We start from the raw sequence: 27,762 nt of genomic DNA on the forward strand, positions 1-27,762 counted from the left end.
TTGGACCTTGTGGGGTCAGCCTACGATAGATCTGTTCGCCACCTCCATGACCAAGAGGCTTCCTTTGTACTGTTCCCCAGTTCCAGACCCAGCAGCAGTTCACGTGGATGCTTTTCTGCTGAATTGGTCCCATCTCGACCTATATGCATTCCCGCCGTTCAAGATCATCAACAGAGTCATTCAAAAGTTCGTCTCGCACGAAGGGACACGGCTGACGCTGGTTGCTCCCCTTTGGCCTGCAAGAGAATGGTTCACAGAGGTACTACAATGGCTGGTCGACGTTCCCAGGACTCTCCCTCTAAGAGTGGACCTTCTACGTCAACCTCACGTAAACAAGGTACACCCAAACCTCCACGCTCTTCGTCTGACTGCCTTCAGACTGTCGAAAGATTCGCTAGAGCTAGAGGCTTTTCGAAGGAGGCAGCCAGAGCGATTGCCAGAGCAAGGAGGGTATCCACTCGTAGAGTCTACCAATCCAAGTGGGAAGTCTTCCGAAGCTGGTGCAGAGCCAATGCAGTTTCCTCTACCAATACCTCTGTAACCCAAGTAGCTGACTTCCTATTACATCTAAGGAATGTGAGATCCCTTTCGGCTCCTACGATTAAAGGGTACAGAAGTATGTTGGCTTCAGTTCTCCGCCACAGAGGTTTGGACCTTTCCTCCAACAAGGACCTTCAAGACATCCTTAAATCTTTCGAGACTTCTAAAGAACGTCGTTTATCCACTCCAGGCTGGAATCTAGACGTAGTCTTAAGGTTCCTTATGTCTCCTAGGTTCGAACCTCTCCAGTCAGCTTCCTTCAAAGACCTTACTCTCAAAACTCTTTTCCTCGTCTGCCTTGCAACAGCTAAAAGAGTTAGTGAGGTTCACGCCTTCAGCAAGAACATTGGGTTCACATCCGAATCAGCAACATGTTCTTTACAGCTCGGATTTTTAGCTAAGAATGAACTTCCTTCACGTCCTTGGCCTAGATCGTTCGAAATTCCTAGCCTTTCCAACATGGTGGGTAACGAGCTAGAAAGAGTTCTTTGCCCTGTCAGAGCTCTAAAATACTATCTTAATAGGTCAAAACCTATACGAGGACAGTCAGAAGCCTTATGGTGTGCAATCAAGAAACCTTCGATGCCTATGTCCAAAAACGCAGTTTCGTATTATATAAGGCTTCTGATTAGAGAAGCCCATTCTCACATGAAGGATGAAGACCTTGCTTTGCTGAAGGTAAGGACCCACGAAGTGAGAGCTGTAGCCACTTCGATGGCCTTTAAACAGAACCGTTCTCTGCAGAGCATTATGGATGCAACTTATTGGAGGAGCAAGTCAGTGTTTGCATCATTTTATCTTAAAGATGTCCAGTCTCTTTACGAGAACTGCTACACCCTGGGACCATTCGTAGCAGCGAGTGCAGTAGTAGGTGAGGGCTCAGCCACTACATTCCCTTAATCCCATAACCTTTTTTAACCTTTCTCTTGAATGCTTTTATTGTTGTTTTTTGGGTTGTTACGGTAGGCTAAGAAGCCTTCCGCATCCTTTTTGATTTGGCGGGTGGTCAATTCGTTCTTGAGAAGCGCCTGGGTTAGAGGTTGTGTAGAGGTCCTTTAGTATGGGTTGCAGCCCTGTATACTTCAGCACCTTAGGGTTGTTCAGCCTCCTAAGAGGAACGCTGCGCTCAGTAAGGAAGACGAACTTATTAAAGGCAGAGTAATGGTTCAAGTCGACTTCCTTACCAGGTACTTATAATTTCATTGTTATTTTGAATAACTGATAATATGAAATACGGGATACTTAGCTATCTTATAGTCATGTACACTGGTTTTCACCCACCTCCCTGGGTGTGAATCAGCTACATGATTATCGGGTAAGTTTAATATTGAAAAATGTTATTTTCATTAGTAAAATAAATTTTTGAATATACTTACCCGATAATCATGATTTAATTGACCCACCCTTCCTCCCCATAGAGAACCAGTGGACCGAGGAAAAATTGAGGTGGTGTCAACAAGAAGTACTGCAGTACCTGGCCACAGGTGGCGCTGGTGAGTACACCCCCTTCTAGTATAGTGATCGCTGGCGTATCCCTTCCGTAGAATTCTGTCGGGCAACGGAGTTGACAGCTACATGATTATCGGGTAAGTATATTCAAAAATTTATTTTACTAATGAAAATAACATATTAAGAAAGTCTGATGCTTAAACCTCATTGCTCGTACGCAAAGACAAATCCTCGTCCTTTGATGTGAGCATAGTTTTTTATCTAAGTCGGAACTCGGCTGTTGGAATTTATAGAGATATGTTGGTAGTTACTGAACGATGATGGGGAAGCAACTGAGTAGCCATTTTGTTTTTACCCACCAGAGAGTACAGACTAATTCCCGGCATTTTTATCTAGCTCTTATGATTTTTGGTTTTCATTTATATGATGGTTTTGTCAAAATTGATGTATGTAAGTGATTGTTTGGAAGATGCAGGATACGCAGATTCCCTCTCAATTATGATAGCTGTGTGATAGTTATCCGCACAGTTTGCTGATAATCTGCTTCCGTCCTATTGTATTGGACGGCTTTACTTATGCTGTCCCTTCCCTCGCTATGGTGATGACTATGTCAATTCAACTAAAGAAAATGGATTTTCCTTAGGCACTGTGTTGGAGGAAGGAGTTCCTATATCTATTTTCCTGTGCCAGGATGGCACTTTGAAGGGGAAATTCAAGTTTGTCCTTTTCCCTTGTGACTGATAGAAATAGCATTGCATCACTTTTACTGTTTCTCTCCCTGTACCGTAATTTCGAGGGGTTTTCGTGAACTGTACTCCACTCACTGCCCTTCTTTACCTCTTCCTGAGTCTGCTAATACTTCAAGCATTAGAATAGAGAGATGTGGTTAAGCCTAAGAGAACAGTTTGTTTGTTCCTCGTCCTGTGATTGGAGAGATGGATTCAGCCTGAGCTGGAGTCTGTCATTAAAGTTGGATAGCAAGGGCTTATCCACTTATAAAGCTTTCACTTTTGATTTTGCTGCTATTGTGTACAAGGACAGACAGCGCTTGTCAAATGTATTGATTATCTTTCTCTTTTCATGGAATGGAAGCAAGGAGTTCACGTTTGCTTGAAGGGGGGATAGACGCTGTACCTGGTTTATGGTTAAACCAGCTGTAGATCCACACTCCCTCTGTGCTTCTTGTAGGGGGTATGACTGTAGGGAGGCATCCCCATGTGCTGAGTGTAGGTCATGGCCTCTTGTGCAGTGGCAGGCGTGCTTCCTGAAGGAGAAGTAGTGAGCGAAGCGATTGACAGGGTCTGACTGGGCAACGCCCAACAAGACTGGGGGAAATCCATCGCTGCTGCTCTCTCCTCGAGGGGTGCGACCATTGCTACTGCCCGTGTGCATTCGCCCCTGGATGAATCCCGTACGAATATGGTACAGGGGCTTGGAGTCCTCAGAGCTACGTCGGTGAGCTTTTCTGGTTTCGCTGGTGCGTGGGAAATCCATAGCGTTTGCCGCACTGCTTCATATACTCTTTACCCTTGACTCTGCCAGCCATTGATGACGAGATTAACCTATGGAAGAGTTTTTCAGGTTGGTCCTCTATGACTTTGTTGAGGGAGTTGGTACCTAAGGCTACTGCTCCCCTGGTACCCCCCAGGCAATTGCAAGTGTGTCAAATATCCCCAACAAAGCCAGTGGTTTAGGGTATGGTGGTTCCCCTACTTTCAGGGAGCTTGGTGGTTGGCCTTTAAGCCTAAGAAGGAGGGTAAGTTGAGTAAGGTAGCTCCCTTCCAGGCAGGTAAAGTGCTGACATCGGGAGTTATGGTCCCCGTAGGTGGCTGAAAAGGGAAAAAGACCCATCCCCAGAGTTACCACGAGTAGGGGTGCACCTGTCTCGCCACTCGGAGCATCCAACATCAACGAATGCCCTGGCCTTGTGGGCAGAGGTGGGAGGTATGTTGAAGAATGAGCTTGAAGTCCTTAAAGAGGAGTCTCCAGGCTTTTAGTGTTAGCTTTTCCTGGTGGAGAAGGGTACTTAAGGCTGGTCATCAACCTCCCGCCCCTGAACAAGTTTGTTCCTCAAACAAATTTCAGGAGGGAGACAGTACGGTCTGTGCTGTCTCCCTTCAGAAAGGGAGACATTATGCTTACAGTAGACATGAAGGACTCTTACTTTCAAGGGCATTATCATCAGCTCTCTCAAAAATATCCCTGCGTCTACCGCTATGTTACGGTGTACCAGTACAACATTCTGTGCTTCGGACTGTGTATGGGTCCCCAGCAGTTCATTTGGGTGTCCTCTTTGGTAGTTGCTTGGGCCCATTTGCAATAGATATGCTTGCCTAGGTATCTTGATGATTGGTTGTTCCTGGAAAAGTAGTAGTTTCAGAATCGTGATCAGATCCTCACATTTTGTCATGATCTGGAGATTGAGGTAAACTGGGAGAAGTAGAATCTTATACCCAAGAAGAGGATGGAGTACTTGGGCATGCTGATAGACATGGCAGCAGTGAGAGTCTCTTCAACAAATGATCACATCACCAGGTTCAGGGAGGTTTTACAACCATTCCTGTCCAAGACAGAAGTACCAGCTCAGTTCCGGGAATGTCGTCTTCACCTATCCTTGTTGAAGAAGCTAATTTCTCACGGGTATCTCCACCAGAGATCCCTTAAATGGTGTTTGAAGGATCACTGGTTAGCCAACAGGGATTCTCTATTCCATCCTGTTTCAGTGGGGTAGGCGGTTCGTCCGGAACCTCCTCCCCCACTGCTGGCTCAACCAGGAGAACCTAAACACGGAAGTCCCACTCGACTCATGTAACTGTACTTGGCTGCGTTAAAGGAGGGGTGTGGAGCACACCTAGATATCCTAATCATATCAGGGGTGTGGACTGAAGAAGAAATACATCTTCACACCAATGTCCTTGAGATGTAAACAGTATTCATGGGGTTGCAAGCATTCCAAGGAGGTTTGAGCAACACCACCGCCATAGTGGCCTTTGTCAACAAGCAATGGGGGATGGTCTCCTGCCCTCTTTACGGGCAAGAGGAATATAATAGCACACACACTCAGCCGTCAGAGGCAGATTGTAGAAGCAGAATGGTCCTTACATCTTCTGATAGCGGAAAGGGTTCTTGCTGTGTGGCGCTCTCTGGGGACCGACCTGTTTGCCCCTGGCTGAAGAGGAAGTTCCCCATGGTTTGTTTGCCCATTCCGGACCCATGGGTGTTGTTTTCAGATTCCCTCCATTACCAATGGGATCTCATGGACGTGTACTCATTTCTGCCCTTCAGCCTGATCCTGCCAGTAATCAACAGTGTTGTTTACACCAGGACTCAGGGTGACCCTGGTGGCTTCGAGATTGCCTCATGTTTAGTAGTATCCTGATCTGCTTGCTTCTCTGATCAAGGTCTTGAGAGGACTATTGCTGTGGCCCACACATTTCTGTCAGCCCCCACCTGCAGAGGTGGGCTGCCATCAAGTCTTGGAGTCATTGGCTCTTCATGGGTGGAGGCTATCCAGCTTCTCAGAGTAAAAGGTTTTTCGTGAGGCATTGCACAGGAGATGTTTGGTTATCTCCAGAGGTCCAGTGCATCTGTCTACCAAGCTAAGTGGGTCATCTTCTCTGATTGGTGTCGTAGGAGGTATTTCTTCCTATGTGGATACAAGCCAAGTCGTTTAATTGGGTTATTTTTGGGCGAAGGCAGTTGCTCGTGGCTGATCACCCGCTCGTCTTCTGGCAGCTGAAGCGATGAGACATCAGTTACAGGCCTCCAATATTTCATGCTTGTTTAATCTGTTTCTTTTTTTTTTGTTAATGAATGAGTGTGAAAAAAGTGTGTTATGTGTAAGTGTCCTGGTACCGAGGGACATTCTTGTGTAACTTACATGAGCTGCCTTGATGTAGGCTAGATCCTCATCTTTTATGTCCTATGTATCGTAGATATAGGTGCTCAACGGAGTCCCCTTGTGTTGCGTGTAGGGAGTGATCACCCTCCGAGTGGGTGAAGTTCCATGGTTTACGGAAGAAAAGGGCTGAACGTGATCATTCCCCATCAGTTGCTTCAGCTTTGAAGGAGAGTAAGAGGTTTATATGTCCTTCTATTCCACATCTTCCCCTGCCCAGTCCTTCATTATTGGGTCTTACTGAAGATACAGTAATATAGGATGGTGACCCTGATTTTGTCTTAAGAGGCCGAGTATTCTACTTTTGTCTGTGATCCTCTACTTGCCGTTTAATAGCCGATATTCATCATCCTCATTCACCATCACCACCCTCAAGCATTCCTGGTTCTTACAAGTACAGTAGCTCTTAATTCTTGACATAGATCTGTTGCGATTTTCCAGAATACATCCCAGAAACCTCTCCTCCACTTGGTAAGTGCACTCGACCTGAATTCACACTAAAGTGCTGCTGTGTGCCAACCATCTCGGCAATCACTTAAACATCCTCCATCTCCGTTGATGGGAACGTACAGTACTCCCCTCGCGCCTCTGGGGAGTCAGGCATGCCTCTTACCCCTCAGGGACCATTGGGTCTCTCTTCCCCAGATAAAGAGATTGCATTGGCTTTTTCTCCTAAGAGGTTGTCATCTCAGGAACGTGAAGAGCAGCTTTGTGCGTTTCGTTCAGAGCTCCAACTGAAACTCTGCTCAAGCTTGACAGTGTGTCCACAATCCTAAAATCCATCCCAGCGTTTGTTCTCGCAAATCTGCTGAGACCTGTCCGCTATTCTACAATCCGTTGAAATGTGCTACACGTCCTAATGCTCAATGCTCCCCAATTTTTATCAGATGAATGTGCCACTTCCAGTGTGTGCTCCAAGCTCTATGCTTTGTGGGTCATTGTCCTTTCCACAAAGGACTCCGTCTTCCCTTCCAGCCATTAGGTTAGAGGGTGATTCTCACTGTTCTTCCTATTCTGGACAATATTCAACCATTTGTAGGCTAAACGTGATGCTTCATTTATGGGAGGTTCTCCTTTGCATCAATCTTCATATAGGAAATGTGTGGATCCTTATCCTACATTTCCTTGAGTTGCTCATCCTGTCCAGCAGTCACAGCATAGGCTGTTTGCTACTATACAATGTTCAAGACCTTGGTCATTCTCAGGAGCTTCTCTAAGTTTATTAGTATCTCTTCAGAAAAAGCAGAACACTTTCAAGGAAAGTATAAGTTGACCAAAATTTAATATTTGTTGTACTCCAGTTGAGGAGGATGATAGTCTTTTTTTTTTTTTCCTATGATTTTACCGTTTACCGCAATTTCTCTGGAACGTGTAGCTAGGATTAAACGTTCACTTTCCCTTTCCATCACTTTGACCCAAACCCCAGAGGTGCGTCTGGAATGAAAGAATATTCTGGAGAAGAGGAAGACCTCTCAACAGGTCCGTAAGCAGCAGTCTTTTCATACTCCACCTCCACCAGTTTAACCTGGGATCTCTTCACATTGTGCGTCTTCCCCCATCACCCTTGACTAGACACCAGAGTTCCCTCATGAGGTAAAACCTTCCAAATAAGCAGAAGTTGATCCCTTGGAGATTTCTACTTCCAGTCCGGGAGAAGTCTTCTTTTATAAAGGACTTTAGCCTCATACAACCAATCGATGGCCTTGGGGAGGCACGCCTTGAACCAGTAGTTGGGAGATGTGCCCTTATAGATAGTTTTTCCTGGATACTCAAGTTCCAGCAGAACCTGAATCTTTCTTGGTGTCATCAGGCTCTTGACATATGTCTAGTATTAAAACAGATTTCTGACTCTGATCAGTTGCTGAAGGCAGTGAGATCATTGAAACTGCTGCCATCTCCTCTTTTGCATCAACATAAGTTCTACATAACGGAAGGGGCACATTCTAACCCATCTTAGAATGTGCAACGTGGACACCACGAGTGTCTCAGGCCAGTGTAGCTTAGCATTCAGCTGCTTTTATGCTGCCGAGATATCCATCTTAGAAATGGTCTCAAAATTATCTTTCCAGGCTTGTTCCTAGGGTTAGTGTCCTATTTTGCATTTTCAAAGAATCTCAGATACAATTATTTGCTTTTGAGCTGTAGTTTTTTTTCACTAGTGTGCTTTTTCTGGGTCAACTGTGTTCTACAGCATAGAGATGCTGTCGTGAGTAAGTTCATGCGCCAGATGGCTAGTTGACTTGCTAGGCCTGTGCAATATGTTTGTTACTCGGCAACCAACCATGTTCCCACCCTTGGAAGAAGCTGCAGCAGATGAGAAGTGGAAGAAGGATAACCAAAGTACCTTCTTCAAGAAGGCAGTGTCTTTAAACTTTTCTGCTCCTCCTCCACCAAAGGCTCATGCTTCCCCACCAGAGCCTTCACCTCAGCGTCATCTGCTGGCTGATGATGACCTTACTCGTCACAAGAAACAAGGCGTCATGTCGCAGTCCTTTTGCTGTAGGGACTATCCCTTTCAAGAGAGTCTACGACGGCGTGGTGCCCGTTAGAGGTGGCCATTCCCCCTACTTACCACCTTTTTGGGGATACCTGCAAAGTCATTGGACAAGGTGGCAGTTCCACGTGGCAGAACCATGGTCGGTAGAAGTCCTGCGATCACTGGATCTTGTCCCATTCACAGACTGTCATCCTCCTCTACTCAGACTCTGATGAACCCGTCATAATATTTGAGGGGATCAGAGAAATGTCTCCTCTTGCAGGGAGAGCTTCGCAAGATGCTGGAGAAGAACGTAATCAAAGAAGTCTTCGACAGGTCCCCAGGATTCTTTAACTACATCTTCTAAGTGGAAAAGCTAACAGAATGAAGAAGGCCTGTCATAGACCTTAACGACTTGAACCAGTTCATTCTCAAATCCTTGTTCAAGAAAAAAATGCCCAGGACAGTCATTCAGGCTTTGACAGGATATGACTTCCTGCTTTCCGTAGACCTCAAGGATGCGTACTTCTAGATCCCAGTCCATCCAAGGTCAAGGAAGCAATCTGAGATTCTCCTTCCAAGGAAGGCTCTCACAGTTCAAGATGATGTGCTTCAGTTTGTCCTCAGCACCACAAGTCTTAAGCACTCCCTTCATTCCAGTCTCCTCGTGGGCTAATGCCTTGGGGATCACTGGTTTCTGGTAGAGCACTGTCTCTACCATGGGAAGAAAAATGCTACAAATGAAACAATGCTACTCCTATTGATTGTTCTTTTCTTCTTGTCTATGTTCCTAAATTCTATTCCTTGAAGTAGTAGTGAAAACACAGAAAGAGGGAAGAAGCAGCGGCACCCTTCAAACTGACAAGCGGTGGCATAGAGCACTCGCATACCACTAGGTTTCTGGTACAGCACTCTCTCTCTCCCATGGGGAGAAAAACTCTACAAAAGAAACTACATGCTCCCATCGATTGGTCTCTTGAAGAGTGTCTGTGAAATGGAGCAAAGCCTTCAGTTCTAGAGTTGATATGGTAAATCATGTCCTCCTGTGTCCATAGTCTGGAAAAGCACTGGACCTGGAAAAATGCTCCACATCCTTGCTAAGTTGCATCTGAAAAAGGAAAAACTCTGGAGGAGGGCCCTGCAATGGGAATGCACTGAATAGGTTCTCTGGGGAAGTTACCATGAGTCATTCATTCTGACTTCTGGAGGGACGGTGTCCTAAACGGACGGCGAGTTCGTCCTTTGCCACCATTAGGACTTCAGTGCTTCCTGCTGAGAGAAACCAACCGTTCTAGAGATGCGAGGTGCCCCAGGAGTCTTTGCCAATGTATCACTACGAGTGACTTCATCGTGAAGAAGGCTGCTACAACTTTTCTGAATCGGAACAGCCTGTCTCTAGACGGAAACACTCATGCTTAGACCGTATCGATACTCATGCCCAAGTGCTGCAGATGACCTTGAGGACCAAGGACCAACTTCATGAGATTTATCCTGACTCCAAGATCTTGACAAAACTTGAGGAGGAGGTCTTTGTGGTGTAGAGTCTGAGCTTTAGACTCTGCCAGTAACACCTAGTCGTCAAGGTAACTTAAAAGTCTGATGCCCATGGTGTGAGCCCAGGATGATACCAGGGCAAAGACTCTTGTGAACACTTGTGGGGCGGGCTTAAAACAGGCCAAATCAAAGGACTCTATATTTGAATCTTCTTTTCCTTAAACAAAGCAGAGATTCTTTCTTGATAGTGGATGGAATAGGATTTGAAAGTACTGTACATGTCTTTGAGGTCTATGGACAGCAGAAAATTGTTTTGTTTGATTGCATGTAGGACTGTGCTGGGAGTCTCCATTTTGTATAGTGTTTGAAGAAGCAAAGGCTTCAAGTAAGACAAGTTGATGACCTGTCTCCAACCCCTGTCAACATTTTGACCATGAACAAGTTGCAGTAGAAGCCTGGAGACTTGTCATAGACATCCTATAGTATCCTTTCCTAGCATAGTCTGAACCTTGTCTTCCAAGAGAAGGTCTATGGCTGAACCTCTCAAGTACAATAACTGGATCTTCGTAATCTGGTTGAGAGGAGGGCAACATTTGGTGAATGGGATGGAATGCCCGGAGCAAATGACCTCTACCATCCAACGATCTGCCCCGTAGAGTTGCCACCTTGTCCGGTGACTTGAGAGGGGTTCCCCTCAAGTGGTGTCATGAAGGGGAATGACTTCCCTAACGTGAACCTCGCCGACCCCGACCACTTCAATTGGCTTGTCCTTGGCAACGAAAGGAATGAGACGAGTGGCCCTGTTTTCTGTAATTAGGATGGCCGTGATTAACTTAGGCTTAGTGGAGGCCATAGGAGCTTTTTAATTTGAAGCCGCTCATCTAAAGAAGGTGGCTTGGCTCACTTTCTCCCACTTCTCAACTACTGTTGTGCCTTCTTTAGGAGGAGGGGAATGATCGGGCATTACTTCAACGGCTTGTTACGTCAAGTCAACGCATCCTGAGATGCCATCCGACGAACCAACTCGTTTATCATGGCATCCTGACGCTTGAAGATACAATTGCTCCACAGGAGGGAACACTGGTGGGTCAAAGGGTCAAAAGTTCAAGAGCCATGGCCTGCTAAAGAACGAATTCTTCGTATTGTTTCTTTTTCTTGGAATCGGTGAGGTTTTCCAAAAGCCCAAAGTAGGAGTCTGTGTCTGACCAATGGTCCAACCATGAACGCACTTGCAAGGCCAACATAGCAGTAGTTTCCAAGTTCAAACTCTGAATTCTCTATTCAAGGAGAAATCTTCAGAATCATTTTGAGTTAAATGTCTTGATGAGTTTCTGTCATGGCATAAGGTAGCTATGAAGGTTCTTATACCCTTTGCGACACCGCATCTTTACGATGTCTCTCCATTCTAAACCATGAGGTTTAGATAAAAATATAGGAAGAGGGAAGGAAGGCCACCACCCCTCAAACACAACTGGCATTGGGTATAGCACTCACTCGCCCCTAGGGTTCAGGTACAGCACTGTCTTTCCATGGGATGAAAAACAGTAGGAATAAAACAATATCAATACTCTCGATTGGTCTCTTGAACTTGATGCCATTTCTCTTTTTTAATCCTTTGATTAGTAATAAAAACTTCACATTTTAAAAATGATTCGCCCTCTGGCTGTCAGCAACCCGGGACAAGGATGTACAGGACAATCTGGTAAGAGGAGAAACGACGCATCTTGCCCTAGCATCCCGTGACCCAAAGAATAACATATAATGGGTCACGTTCCTCCGTGTTGAGTATCGCTATCATGATATCAGGGTCTATGATTGATTGATTGATTGATAGATTTTAAGGTTTCTATCTTCCTTATCAGTGTCTATGAACGACCATGTGAAGGCTAGTGTATGGTTTTAACATTAGCACTGAAAAACATTGTTCCCTCTTGGAAAGAATGTGAGGACTACACTTCTACCAACCGTAAAAAGCTTCTCGTTGGTAGTAGGTTTGCCAGGACACCAGCCACCCTTTGAGATTCTACTGCTAGAGAGTTATTGGGTCCTTTAACTGGCCAGACAGTATTACAATGGATCCCTCTCTCTGGTTACGGCTAATTTTTTTATTTGTCTACAAATACACGGAATAGTTTGGCCTATTCTTTACATTTCTCCTCTGTCCTCATACATCTGACAAGACTGAGATTATCGAACAATTCATCTTCGCTCGAGGGGGGTAACTACTGCACTGTAATTGTTCAGTGGATACTTTCCTCTTAAGGGTAAGGGTAGAAGAGACTCTTTAGCTATGGTAAGCAGCTCTTCCAGGAGAAGGACACTCCAAAATCAAACCATTGTTTTCTGATCTTGGGTAGTGCCATAGCCTCTGTACCATGGTCTTTCACTCTCCTAAGTTAAACATCTCTTTCCTGAAGGTACACTCGGGCACACTATTCTTTCTTATTTTTCTTTGTCTTTTTTTAAGTTTTTATTGTTTATTTGTGAAAGATCTAATTTAATGTTGTTTCTGTTCATAAAATATTTTATATTTGATTTTGTTACTTCTCTTGTAGTTAGTTTATTTCCTTGTTTCCTTTCCTCACTGGGATATTTTTTCCTTGGAACCCTGAGACTTATAGCATCCTGCTTTTCCAGCTAGAGTTGTAGCTTAGCTTTTACCGATATCAATAATAATAATAATAATAATGATGAAAAGAGAGAAAAAAAAGACATTCTACCCTCCTAAAAGATAATCAATGATGGAGGGAGTGAAACAGCTAACTTGGACATTAAGCTACTTGTCCTGTAAGGACCTAGGCTTGCTACATCACTTGCTGGGCTGCTACCAAAAGTCCTATTGAAAAGGTGTGCAAAGACCTATTATTGCGATTCTTTTAGATATATTGCGTTATAAGATAGTTTGTCTCTTCCAGACATCACGTATTTTAAAATATGTATTTTTTGTAGCTATACAGAGTCATTTAAATAGGGTATGCTTTAGCGTGCAAGTTGGTACGGCCTATGAAGAATCATTGAGGATCTGTCAGCCAGTAGTATGGCATGACCTACTCCCCCTTGTTTTGGGTTGACAGGCTGAGGCTTCAATTGGGGAACCACTCAACTAACTCTGGCTGGGACTTGCGGGGTGGATGCAGAGGGAATTAAACTTATATGACCAGATTGTGGTTAGGCGGACTCACCACTAACTTGCTGTTTGGCAAATGCCTCTCGCGCACCTATGAACGGTATGGAGACGTACACGCCTCGCTAACTCGGACTCTTTGTTGCTGTTGATGACTTGCCACACTGCTCTGTTGGCGCTCTGGCCTGGGGATAAAATCATGGTGTTGAACTTGGTGAGTATACTTCACCTGAAGGAACACTTTAATGTTACTGTCAGAGAAGATTTAGTTGGCATACCACTGACATTACGAAGACGTGGCCCTCGAGGTGTAAGTGAGGATTGCACCTCAGAGGCGAACCCAGAGGTGTATAACCGGAGAACTCACTTTGAGACCCCAGTTCCTATGTAAACAGCTGGCTGTACGAGTCCAGAGCACTGAAAGTTGGAGAATTCAATGGCGCAGCATGGCGGTCCTCAGCCATCATGCAGCGAGTATCAGTTGGAGTACACCGAAAGACCAGGGACAAAGAGCTAGCAAGGGGGATCAGCCTCCAACGTAGGATCTCCTACTTCACTATGGACGGCAGAAGATTCTACGTCTTTAGAATAAACCTGGAGAATTACATGGTCACTGTCTTTCATTGTCTAGCCTGGTGGCAGACCCGACAACAAAGGTTCAGTCAAGTGAATTTCAGGAGTTACAGTGGGAGATTTCAACTCCCTTCGAAAGTCCCCCATGAACGTCCTTCCACATTATTACAAGATGTCATCACACACTTGCTTTGCACTCATTCTGGAAGACAAGAGAATGAATTAACACAAAAGTAATGGAAACTTAAAAGGTAAAAAATGAGAGTGGGTTATCCACTTCAAGCCACAGCTTGTCTACTCGACACATAGGCGAGTAGGGCATTCCATATTGGTTGCAATGAATTTTCATCGACCGTACCATCTTGCGTGCTAGAGTTTAACCTTTTTGAATTACTTTTGTTTTTTCATTGGAACAAACCAGCTTTAAGAACTTGGGTCGCTGAATGGCTGCAATTTGTCTGACATCTTGTGTTTGGGGATTCATTTCAGAGGAGGATTCCCCTTGGTGTTTATCAGCTTTGAGAATTTCGCAAAGCCAAGATATGTTATGTTGTTCTTAGTGTCTTTCTTTTTCGTCATTTCCGTACTTACAAAAGGTGTAGTACTCTAGGAAAGCACTATCGGGTACGCTTCAAGTACATTATAAGCGGAGAGCCCTTACAGGACAAAGTAACAGATTATCAGGATCAGAGGCGAATTTAGGTTGTGCGGGGCCCAAGGCCCGGTGACCTTACCGGGCCCTCAAATCAGTGTATGAGCGAAGCGTTAAAACAAATTAGCTTTTTAAACAATATTAAATTTATTGAAATTTAACCAAATTACCATTTCACAGTTGAACATTAGCCATATGATTTTTTGAAGCTCAACAATAAAAAATAACTATAAAAATATACCATTAACTAAAGAGATAAGCGTTGAAATAAATTTTCTTATTAAACAATATTCAATTTATTGATAATTATCCAAGTGACCATTTCACAGTTGAACATTACACATTTGCTTTTTTGAAGCATAACAAAAAAATTACTATAATAATACACCATCAACTAAGGAGATCCCCAACTATAATGATGCACCATTGAAAAATAATAACTTCAATAATACACCATAAACAAAAGAGAATACCGTTTGACTGAAGTGAGTGGCAAAATGGCAAAATGTGTGGGTTTCGTTTATTGCATGCAATTTGCACTGTACACTCAACTATTTCTCATTAAAAAAATTATTTTTTCGAGCCTTCTTACTTGCAAACTGTTTGATGACATCAGTAAAATCAAGCACCCTTAATTTTTCATGCTCAATGCTCAACAGGGTGAGTGAAGATAAGCGGTTCTGCCCCATGGTATTTCTTAGATAATTCTTTAGTAGTTTCAGCTTGGAGAATGATCGCTCCCCAGTGCAGTTTGTGACAAACATGCAGAGATAGAGTGCAGCTTTTACTCCACCTAATGAAGGAGCACTTTCGGATGAACCTCTTGGAATGGATTTCATGAGGTGTGCAAACTGCAAAAGCTCCGACTCCAATCCCGCCTCCAAGTCATTAGGATATGAAGACACAAGCTTTTCAGCAGCTGCTTCAAGTTCAGTGTTTGTTTTGTTTGAGATTTCTGATAAAAAACCCAAATTTCTCTCGAAGGTCGCTGTAAGCTGCAAGGCATTTTGTTAGGGCAGCATAGAGCTTGTCAATGATTGGCAAGAAAGCAGTCACTCTAAACATGTCTCTCCCTGTCAGCGTAACATCCTCCACCGAGTCTAGTTCATCGTGGTGACGCTTGCGCTTTCTAATACGCTGTGACTGCCTGTCGGCGTAGTATGCAACTTTACCAGTCACATCACTGGGATCACACTTAGCCATAGCTTTTGCTTCAAAATCATCGAACTGGGATCTCAGGTCTTTAACAAACTGGCGACCAACCAGAAAGCAAGAGATGCATACACCCGAAGGCCTAGTTAACGGCACATCATCGATGATAGAAATAAAGATATTAGAAGAAACATTGATGAGGCAAAAAAATGAACATGGAAAAAATAAAACGTTGAGGCACTAGAGAGAAAAAAAGCATTAACGTGTTTTTTGAAAGTATAACAATCATTTGACTTGACGACATCATTAGGAGGGGTGTTCCAAACATTGACATATGAGGGGATGAAGCAACGAGAAAACTGAGACGTGTTCGACAGTAAGAGAGGTGGAACCTTTTTTTGTAACTGATGTTTGACAAGTTAGTCTTTTCCTGTTTTTGTCGACAGGCAAATAGAAAAGGTTTCAATCAATCAATGAAATTCACACCTGAGCAGAAATGAGCCGGAAGGTACGTCAAATAGTCAGATGAGACGACTGCGCTCAGAAAACAATGAGAGTGAACACTTCAGGCAGAAAGAGCAAACTGATAAAAAAAGCACACAGATCATAGTGACAGATGAGAGTGTTCGTGAAAATAGTTGCACAAGATTTATCATGAGTCATTAATGCATACATGTAAGCATGTGCATACAGGGTTCAACAGCCAATCAGAGTGCAGATTGAACGTTAGTAATCGCACTACGTGGACCCAACAAGAAGTAAAGAAAAGTCCACTGGTCCACACACAATGAATATTATTCACACAATTTATATGATAGATTGACAGAAAACCGAGCTTGCATTATTGCATTAACTTACGAATTCGAAATGTTGCTTGCAAGCAAACTGTATGAAATTCAAAGTCATTGAACCGATGAAGTGAATATAACTCACTTTCATGCATACTAAACGCCACATTCATTGCACAGCTCAAATGCTGCGAATTGCCAAATTGCAAATGTTGTAATTGCCTGTGTAGATATTATTTCGCAGAAATTCATTGACACAAGCGTGGAGAAAATTTTTTCCATTGATTATAAAGTGCCCACCCCGAATTATGAATAAAATTTCGCGGGGCCCTAGGCCATGGCCTACTCGCCCCCCCCCCCTAAATCCGCCGCTGGCAGTATTATATATGTATATTTAAATTGAATCAAGATTATATGAAAAATTCTAACTATTATATGCATTTAAAATCATATTTAATGAAAATTACAAAATATATTGCATAATTGTTTTTTTCTCATGTATTTCAATATATCAAAGTAATTAGGTCTTTTCAATGGGTTATTACTCTCGTCATTTCAGTACAAGCATAAACTAAAACTTACTTTTGAAGAGTACAGATTAAGTTCTGCTCCTAAATTCATCATCCAGTTGCTACTTCAGTTAACCTACCTCCACCAGTAACGATACATGACAGCAGTCTCCATACCTGCAAAGTTTTTATACAGCAAGTTTCATCAAATTGTACTGTTCTTACTGCAAAGACAATTTAATTGTACTGCTTATACCACAAAGGAGTATGTGTGTTGATTATACCACAAGACATTACTTTATTCAAAGCTTTATTTACTAACCTAAATTTCTCCCTCAATCAATAATATTGATAAAAAGAAATTCTAAAGTATTTAATAACACCGGCCGAAGTCAACGGCAGGAGCTTGTTTTCGGATGAATGCTCCATAATCTTGCAACTTTTCACATATCTTAAGATCTTATTGTGATAAATTACACAATGCATACGAAAAACACATAATAAACTTTCTTTGAATACAAGAATCTACTAAAATTATGGAATTAATAAGACATCGCTATCGATGAGAGCTTGCAAGGAGGTAAAAGGAACAGCCTACTGTCAAATACTGAGGTGGGGATGGATGGGTATTGCTGTTGTAACTTGGCGGTGAAATTATGAATTCGTTTACTTGTGATTTTTGGGCTCAAGCCATGGCGTCCTGATGGAAGGTTCCTTTTTGGTAGCTTCCTTGGGTAAATAACTACTAAGATATTCCCAGAGAATTTAACCACAGGTTATCACAGAATTCTAACTTCTGGAGCGAGTATCCTAAAGGTTTCCCTTTTAAGACATCGTATATCAACAGGGGACGCATGTATAAATGCGCCACATAACTATCTACACCCCGAACAGAGTTAATGCTTCGGTGTGTAAGGGTTGAGAATAGCTGGGAGCCGTTCCATAGCTAATCTCATTCGTGGCTACTACTGATACTCGAGACGTAAACAAACGGGCGCCATTGCTTAAATGACGTCACGTCCGTCTTTATCCTTTGTTCAGTAGCTCGCCCTACTTAGACGGATTTTCCCTGTGCTTTACTTATCGCTTTGCATCTTCGTAATGTCGGTACCTTCAGCCTCGCCTTCTTCTGGAAAGTTGAGTACAAGGTTCCAGTATTGTTTAGTTAAGCTCTGACCGTAAAGTAAATATTACTTTCCGAGATAATTGCTGTTTTGTGGCAGAGCTGTGCCTCTACCGGACCCGCCATTTTATGGCGTCGTTGTTGTTATGCATGCCTTATTTAGTTAGCCACAACAACGCTTCCGGCCTTATTTACTAATCGAATACATTAGTTTATTTAGTCTTCATAGCTAGGAACTTTTATATCGTGTTTCGACGCTTTTTATCGGTCATCGATTGACCTCATACCAGTCGGCTACTATAGCCCCCAGGCCAGAGCGCCTGTATATAAGTGTTCATGCATGATTTTATTAGTGATCCTAGGCTAAGTTATGAAGATAGTGGCATTATTTTACAATACTTTCGACAGTGATGCAAGTGTTTTTTCGCCTTCAGGGACCATATAGGGGATAGGTTAGTTAGTGTCCCTAACTAACCTAACCTCCTTGTAGGACCCCTATATGCTTCCTTCATCCCCTGCCTTGGCACTCCCTCTGTTTAGCCTTGATTTCCTTTCTGAGTAAGGGGATCAAGTGTCTAATGGAGTATTCATCGCCTCTCAGTCCTCCCTAAGGGAATGAACCCCCCTTAGGGTTGCGTCCGAGAGTGAGGTTAGGCTAGCCCTTCCTCTATGGCTAGGAATAGTCTATGACCATCCTGCCATAGCGATATGTCTTCTATCCTTCCTAGTTCAGGGCTTCTAGCCCTGTTCTAGGTTAGGTTTTGGAAGGTTACTCTGTCCCCTGCTGAAACTGTACCCATGCACCGTTTCAGCCTGGCGGCCTTATCTTAGGTTAGGGAGTGTACTCCCTTTCCCTAGTGTCCGCTCTGGTACAGAACCCCTTCCTTGGAAGACCCTTCTCTTCTCCCCTCCCCACCTATCTCTTGTATAGCCTAACCTACACTTAGGTTAGTCTATACCCATCTGTCCCCTGTCCTACAACTCCTCCTTAGGGTGGAGTGATAGGGCTACCTTGAGCTTCCTTGTGCAGTCCGCTCTGGTACATATACCCTTCATAGTGTCCTATGGGGTTAGCCACTGGATGTGTTCTGCATGTGGAGGTCTCTCCTCTCTTGGGTGTCCCCTAGCCCTCCCTTGGGCTACCCTGCCCCCGGTCCCCTGCGACCCCAGCTCCTGGGTGATAGAGCCTGCCTCTATCATGGGTACACCCTCTCAGGGGGGGGATGTTTGGATTCCATGACTGGACTTCTTACATCCCTCCCCCTGTCTCTCTCTCTATCCGGGTGCCGGTCCCTTGCCGCCTCCACTGTCGGCGATACCTGCCTCCTACCTTGGTGACTCTCCCCTACCCTCATGCCGTCAGCCCCTCCGCTTGCCGGGGGACTGTCGACCGCCGCCGGCTCCCGCCGACGGCCTTCCTCCTTCCTCCTACCTCACCGTCCGCTTGCCAGTCGGCCACCGGTGTGCCGGCATTCACTGCCGGCAACCGGGTTCAGCTATAACCATCCTTATCCCAGTCACCAATCCGGCATCCTCCGACCGCCGGAGCCGCCGCTCCCCTGCCGGCGTGCCGCCGTTGTACCGGCGGCCGCCACCCTGGCTTTACTCTTGACTTACATTTTGTCTGTCCTAATGCCAGAAACTGCTGGAGCGGCCTCCGGCGTGCTGGAGGTCTGCCGGAACCTCCCGGAGGCGTCAAGGATACTTGCACCCCCTTCTCCTAGCTATCACTTGTATACTGATAGCCCTACACTGCAAACAGATAGCCTGTTTACACTCTTTAGATCAGTGCCTTGGTACTGTTCTATTAGTAATCATGCTGTCCCTTTGCATTCTTCAATATTCCAGCATGCTGCGTGCATCTTAGCGCGGCTGGTTGCCGGAAGCAGTTACCCTAAGGGACCTGTTAGTTCCCCAAATTAAGGACTGAGTGATCTCAGTCCCAAAACTTATCCTTGGTTTTCCATGGAATTCCATTGCCCTGTGGAATTTCAAGGAATACTATCCTGTGCCTTTGGCCATCTCGGATTACCCGGGGATAATGCTTGCGGTAGCCAGACGGACGAGATGCATGGAGTATGTTCTCTTTACTACTTCATTCTCTATGCATCACACCCTTTCTTTAAGTTAATATTAATGATTAATCTTAACTTAGCTTAAGAACCATTCTTATGACTCCCCCATACTCATTTTCTCTTTCTTCCACAGGAGGAGCAGATGAAGTGTGATTTCGACTTCTGCGCTGTGAAACGCCCGCACTTCTACGGGCATACGGCTTGCAGGACTCACGCCCCTTGTGCTAACAAGAAAGGGGATCTGAAATTCTGGGACCCACTGGATTGTACGGTCTGCCAGGCTCAACTAGTTGACGCCTTCCATAACCCTCCCTCAGCGGAGGTCAGGGACACTTCTCGGGAGAAGCTACGCAAGTGGGTGCGTGGCTTCCAGAAGAATGCCACCGGACCGTACTTGGCCACTGAAGAAATGAGGTCACTCTTGTTCCCTAAGGCCTCCCCTGATTCAGTGGTACCCAAGGATGTGATTCCCACTGTCCAAATTACAGTGGAACCTGATGTTGTCATGGCTCAGTCCATGCACGAGTGCCGCCTGGATTCTGAAGATGACGAACATATGTCGGACGTCTCGGAAGACACAGAGAAGACTCTTATGGCTCAAGGAGCTGAAGATGACGAAGACCAGGTGGAATACGCCGAGTCGGAGCAAGAGGTCGCTCCTCCTTCCATCTCCGCTCCTACTCCTACACCGACGGAAGTCTCTATCCCGTCTACCTCCACGACCCCGGATCCCTCTTCTTCCACTCAAGAAATGATCCGGTTGATTAGAGCCGTCATGGACGACAGGTTAAAGGAGAATCAGGAGTTCATCAGGTCCATGATGGGATCCAGAGAACCGAAGAGGATTTCGGTTAAGGATCTCCCCGCTTGCTCACATGCCAACCCGTGGAGGTATGCTGAGCATATGGTTATCGCGACCGGCAGGATCTTTGTCAGCGACAAGATCGGCACGGTCCCTTTGGAAGACGTGGAGTTCTTCCCAAACTTTGAGGCCTACCCGGACTGTTACGTCCGACTTCGTTCCGAACCCGCCTCTAAGGAAGAGACCGAACCCAAAGAAGAGATAGTGTTCGATCTCGCGAAGGCCCAGGCTATGCTAGCCAACACATTCAAGAGTAGGGGTTTTACCTGCTCCAAGCTTCCGGCCCTGAGCAAGAAGCACCCTACTTATGTCGCACCTGAAAATGCGGTTCTTCCATTCTTAGAAAAGGCCTTCACTGCGTGCCTTAAAGCTGTGGAAGAGGGGAAAGCCTGCCCTGCACTGGAGGAGTGCAGACCCTTCTCCATAGTCACTCCCCCTGACGCTCGACACTGGAAAGATATCCAGCACACTTTCGTCGTGGGAAAGCTAGATCCTGACGTCGCCGGACGTCAGTTTAACGAAGACCTCCCTAAGCTCAACGATCACCTCCTTCGTCGGGAACAAGACACGAAGGAGAGGCTCGCAGCATCTATGTCTCACCAAGTCCAACTTGAAATTATGGCCTGTGACACCAGAGTACCAGACCACTACATGGTACTCTCCAAATCCCACATGACAACCATGATGAAGGACTTGTACCACTTCATAAAGGCTCGGAGAGCCTGTCGTGAATTCGTGTTCGCAGGTGCCACTGTGAAACACGAACCCCGGAGGCTGATTTCCTCCAACATCTGGGGCAAACACCTCTTTCCTTCTGACCTTGTGAAGGAAATCACCGACAAAGCCGCCACGGAGAATAGGAACCTTCTCCACAAGTGGGGCATGTCAAGAAAAAGGAAACCCTCTCAGGATGAAGGACCTCAACATAAGAGGAAATCCCAAAAACAGAAACCCCAGCAACGTCAACCAAGACTTCAGTTTCCGGGACCCGCTACCTCCCAAGTGGCAGCTCAGCCACAACAGACCTTTCAATTGGTCCCCCAACCGGTGTTGTCACAGTCACCGGTCTTCACCCCTGCTTTCGAACAACAGACAACTACCTTTCGTCCCAAAGGTAGAGGCTCGAACAGAGGTGCAAGCAGAGACGCATCTCGCCGTCCCTCCAGAGGCAGAGGAGGAAAGGGAGCTAGCGGCCGAGGCAGCAAGCCCTCGGGACACCAGAAGCAATGAAGTGCTTCCGGTGGGAGGAAGACTCCGCCAATTCCAGGATCATTGGACCTTCGATCCCTGGGCACACAGCATCGTCAAGAAGGGTCTAGGCTGGAGTTGGACTCAACCACCCCCAACCTTCCAGCAATTCTTCCAACAATCAACCCCCCTTCTGGAAGAATATGTCCTAGATCTCTTGAACAAGAAGGTGATAAGGAAGGTAAAGTCCACCAGGTTCCAAGGGAGACTGTTTTGTGTTCCCAAGAAAGACTCCGACAAACTCAGAGTCATTCTGGACTTATCCCCCCTCAACAAGTTCATAGCGAACGACAAGTTCAAGATGCTGACTCTTCATCAGATAAGGACCCTTCTGCCTCGAGGTTCCTACACGGTCTCCATAGACCTGGCGGATGCCTACTGGCACGTTCCAATGAACCATCACGCTTCCTCCTACCTAGGATTTCGACTCCAAAGGAAAAGCTACGCCTTCCGGGCCATGCCCTTCGGCCTCAACGTGGCCCCTCGGATCTTCACAAAGCTGGCGGACGCCATAGTACAACAGCTCCGCCTCCGAAACGTCCAGGTGATGGCCTACCTCAACGACTGGCTAGTCTGGGCTCCATCGCCCGAAGATTGTGTAAAATCCTGCAACAAAGTCACCCAGTACCTAGAACACCTGGGATTCAAGATCAACGAGAAGAAATCTCGCCTCTCTCCAGCTCAGAAGTTCCAGTGGTTGGGAATCCAATGGAACCTTCAGTCACACCGCCTTTCCATCCCCCAGAAGAAAAGGAAGGAAATAGCAGGGTCTGTCAAGCGACTGCTGAAATCCAAACGAATTTCAAGACGCCAGCAGGAACGAGTTCTAGGCTCTCTACAGTTCGCCTCAGTGACAAACCCAGTGCTTCGTGCACAGCTAAAGGATGCCGCGGGAGTCTGGAGACGTTCTGCATCCATCGCTCGAAGAGACCTCAAGAGACGGCTTCCAAACAGACTTCGACTTCTCCTAAAGCCGTGGTCAGAAGCAAAGGCCCTGAAAAGGTCCATGCCTCTCCAACACCCTCCTCCATCACTCAACATCCACACGGACGCTTCGCTGGAGGGTTGGGGAGGTCACTCCCACCAAAAACAGGCTCAAGGCACCTGGTCTCCCCTGTTCAAGACGTTCCATATAAACATCTTGGAGGCCATGGCGGTCCTTCTAACTCTGAAGAAATTATCCCCGCCGCCCTCGATCCACATTCGTCTAACCCTAGACAACTCGGTGGTAGTTCGTTGTCTCAATCGCCAGGGCTCAAGATCGCCCCAGATAAATCAGGTGCTTCTCCCAATCTTCCGTCTGGCGGAGAAGAAGAAGTGGCACCTGTCTGCAGTTCACCTACAAGGATTCCGCAACGTGACAGCGGATGCTCTATCGCGGACAAACCCGATAGTCGGAATGGTCTCTAGACGCAAGATCATTCTCCTTCATCTCTCACCAAGTCCCAGAACTTCAGATAGATCTCTTTGCAACGAGCGACAACAATCAACTTCCTCGGTATGTGGCCCCGTACGAGGACCCCAAGGCAGAAGCAGTGGATGCCATGTCACTGGACTGGAACAGATGGTCCAAGATCTACCTGTTCCCTCCCACCAACCTTCTGTTGAAAGTCCTCTCCAAACTGAGAACCTTCAAAGGGACAGCGGCCCTAGTGGCTCCCAAGTGGCCCCGGAGCAACTGGTACCCCCTGGTCCTGGAGCTGCAGCCCAAGCTGATCCCTCTCCCGGGCCCAGTTCTCTCCCAACAAGTACAGAAGTCGACTGTCTTCGCTTCATCATCGAAAATCAAGGACCTTCATCTCATGATTTTCTCTCCCTAGCCGCAAAGAAGAGGTTTGGGATCTCGAAGAAAAGTCTGGACTTCCTAGAGGAATACAAGACCGAATCCACAAGACGGCAATACGAATCATCCTGGAGGAAATGGGTCTCCTTCGTCAAGACAAAAAATCCTAAAGAAATCACGATTGATTTCTGCATGTCCTTCTTTATTCACCTTCATGGACAGGGATTAGCAGCCAATACGATTTCAACCTGCAAATCAGCCTTGACCAGACCAATCCTATATGCTTTCCAAATTGATCTGTCCAGCGACATCTTCAACAAACTACCGAAAGCATGTGCTCGCCTACGCCCAGCACCCCCACCGAAACCGATCTCCTGGTCACTAGACAAGGTGCTCCATTTCGCCTCCAACTTGGATAATGATTCATGCCCTCTCAAGGATCTGACTCAGAAAGTTATATTTCTCTTTGCTCTTGCTTCGGGAGCTCGAGTCAGCGAAATATTGGCATTATCAAGAGAAGACGGACACATCCTGTTTACCGATACAGGAGACGTTACCCTCTCCCCTGATCCGACGTTTCTCGCCAAAAATGAATTACCCACCAAAAGATGGGGCCCCTGGAGAATATGCCCCCTGAAGGAAGATGCCTCTCTATGCCCAGTAGAGAGCCTCAAGGTCTATCTTCGCAGAACTTCGAACTTTGGTGGAGGCCAACTCTTCAAAGGAGAAACATCGGGCAGCGACCTGTCACTGAAACAATTAAGAGCGAAAATCACCTACTTCATTCGCAGAGCAGATCCTGACAGTATACCCGCTGGTCATGATCCTAGGAAAGTTGCATCATCTCTGAATTTCTTTCAGAGTATGGACTTTGAAAGCCTTAAGAACTTCACAGGCTGGAAGTCCTCGCGCGTTTTCTTTAAACATTATGCGAAACAAGTGCACGAAGTCAAACATTTTGTGGTAGCCGCAGGTAGTGTTATGAAACCTGCTCCTAACTCTGCGTAGAACAGTGAGTTACTTGGGACTCTAACTCTTCGGGTGCCTATGTTGACCCTCGAGCGATACATAGTGATGTTGAAAACACTTAGTGCTTTTATATAACTGTTCTTATCCCAGGTGAAATGTCATAGTTGTTACACAAGTGCCGCATGCCCTGAGCATGATGTGTTTTATTCAAAGACTTGCGTTCCTCGAGAACGAGTACCTACTAATAAACTTGAAATTCCTTTTCAGATTCAAGAGCAAGTCTTTATTACTATGTACATTTTAATTACTGTAAATGAACTTTACTTATTGCTGTAATTTATTTAATTTCTGCATTTGTGAAATAAAATTTCTATTTTATTATCTGTGAGTCTCAATTAGCTCCTACTTACTATGAAATACATGCCTGTCATAGTTTTATTATCCCCTTTTTCCTTACGGTTATGGAGAAATTAAGATACTAACTCTTAATTTATATTCACTCTGATTATGTAATGTTCCAATACGAATACTTACTCTTCATACCCTGGAGATGATTCATCTTTCTCAGCATACAGTGCCCAACCACCACTGGTCTGCTTTTCAGAATGTTCCTATACAAATACCAAACATTCAGCTTCATCTCCAAGTTCTTCAAGTTCTTCTATCAGGATGAATAGCCCTTCAATACCACTTTGACGTCGGCATGGCCCGTGGGAACTTCACTGCCAAGGGGGGCAGGATGCTTCTTCCCTACGGTTCTTTACCAAGATTACTATGCTAATTTGTCAATGCCTTGGCACTTACTATTAGGGGAAAATCTACCACGATACATTGATTCTCTGGTTTTCTTCCATCAGGACGCCATGGCTTGAGCCCAAAAAACGGATTTTGAGCGAAGCGAAAAATCTATTTTTGGGTGAGATAGCCATGGCGTCCTGATGGACCCTCCCTGCTACTTCGTCCAGTTTTAGGTCCCACCCTGCTCTGCTGTATCATGGTGATGGGCAAGCAACTGGCTTCAGGATAAAGACGGACGTGACGTCATTTAAGCAATGGCGCCCGTTTGTTTACGTCTCGAGTATCAGTAGTAGCCACGAATGAGATTAGCTATGGAACAGCTCCCAGCTATTCTCAACCCTTACACACCGAAGCATTAACTCTGTTCGGGGTGTAGATAGCTATGTGGCGCGTTTATACATGCGTCCCCTGTTGATATACGATGTCTTAAAAGGGAAACCTTTAGGATACTCGCTCCAGAAGTTAGAATTCTGTGATAACCTGTGGTTAAATTCTCTGGGAATATCTTAGTAGTTATTTACCCAAGGAAGCTACCAAAAAGGAACCTTCCATCAGGACGCCATGGCTATCTCACCCAAAAATAGATTTTTCGCTTCGCTCAAAATCCGTTTTTTATGCAGAATATGGAACACTTAGAGTATCCTCAATGATCCCCCCCAAAAAAGTGTTATAAATAGAACTTAAACCTTTACGGAATTAATAGCAAACCCTCCTAGCTCCCATTCGTCAGGATTTACCTCTTCATGCCAAATTCTACAAAATAATCTTGTAAGTAATCTAGGAGTCACTTCCTTTTCGGTCAATATCGTATCCAGGGGCTTTCTATCTCTTGATTTAACTAATGATACCTTCGACTTCAAACACACTGAGCTCATTCATGGGCACACATCAAGGTCTTCAGCTCCAGGTCTATCAATCAAACTATTCCCTTCATATCTCCTTTTCATGACCTTACTAAAGTGATCCATCCAACAATGTTTTTTTCTTCATCTTCTGTTTGTGATGACAAATCCATCTCTCTTTTTGATGAACACGAGCTTATTCTTCTTCGCCCCAGTTGAGGTTTCATTAATAATTCTATGAGTGATTCTGACACCATAGCCTTGCTAGCTTCATCTGATTTCCTGTTTAGATATTCTCTCTCTCCAGAAATTCCTGGCTTTTCTTTTGACCTCGCTATAAATGTAGATGCCATTCAGTTTTCATTTGCGATTCTGCAAGGGGAGGTTCCCCTTCTGTTTTATGCATATTTTTACTCGTTTTTTTTTTTACTATGATACCTAATCTGATTTTTATGTATAATTTCAGGCAGTTTTATCTAAAATTTTTACTTAACATAGCCATTGTGTGATTTGCTTTCCTCAATTTTTCCAATAAACTCTTATCTTTTCATAAACTCATCATGACAGTATTACTTAAATATCTAATTTTAAATAAATGTATATAAGAAATACTGTCTACTATTTGCAGTTTAATCAGATTTTGATTGGAAATTTTAAATATATTGCATTGGTTTTCTTTCCCTAGTATTTAAATATATTAAAGTAATTGGGCTCTTTTCGATGAGATTTTTGTATTTTCTAAAGTTTTCTGTAGACTAGTCGTTTAGAGTTCTGAATAAGTTCTGCTTTTTCTGTCGACAGTCGTTTAGAGGAGTTCAGAACAAGTTCTTCTCTTAACTATATATACAATTACATCACTATTTTATGCAAGGGATGCTTTTGCCAAAACATGTAACATTGATTCAACCGTGAATTTGGGCCGTGGCCTTGATGGTAGTGATCAATAGCACGTTTTCCGTCACTGGGTTTTTTTTGTATGGCTTGGAATCCTGGCCACGTAGTTGTCTGAGAACACCGCAGTGGTTGTTGCCGGGATTTTCCGATCCACCGACCCATCTGTGAAATAATTGTTAATGGCATTAGTCTTATTGATTGCACGTGTGGCTGCTTGCAGCATTTCCTGAGGGGAGCACAGGGCTTTGGTTGTGGGGAGGATAGTGGAATTTGTAATAATTGGGTCAGGGATCCATGGGGCTGGGGGGTTAAACAGAACATGGTCTTTATCTGGATGTATAGCCAAGATTTCCTGTTGCATGTTTATTCTCCTGATGGTCTGGAGTAGGCGTCCCCCGTAAGTGGGGGGAGGGTCTAGGTCTTCATGGAGGTTGATCAGACCTCAGATTTTATTGCTAAGGGGGCAAACCCTGCTGGCCTTCAGGGTTTAGCTTACAATCATGCAGAGTCTAA

The sequence above is a fragment of the Palaemon carinicauda genome, chromosome 43 (assembly GCF_036898095.1).
Source record: "Palaemon carinicauda isolate YSFRI2023 chromosome 43, ASM3689809v2, whole genome shotgun sequence".
In the NCBI taxonomy this organism is placed as follows: Eukaryota; Metazoa; Arthropoda; class Malacostraca; order Decapoda; family Palaemonidae; genus Palaemon; species Palaemon carinicauda.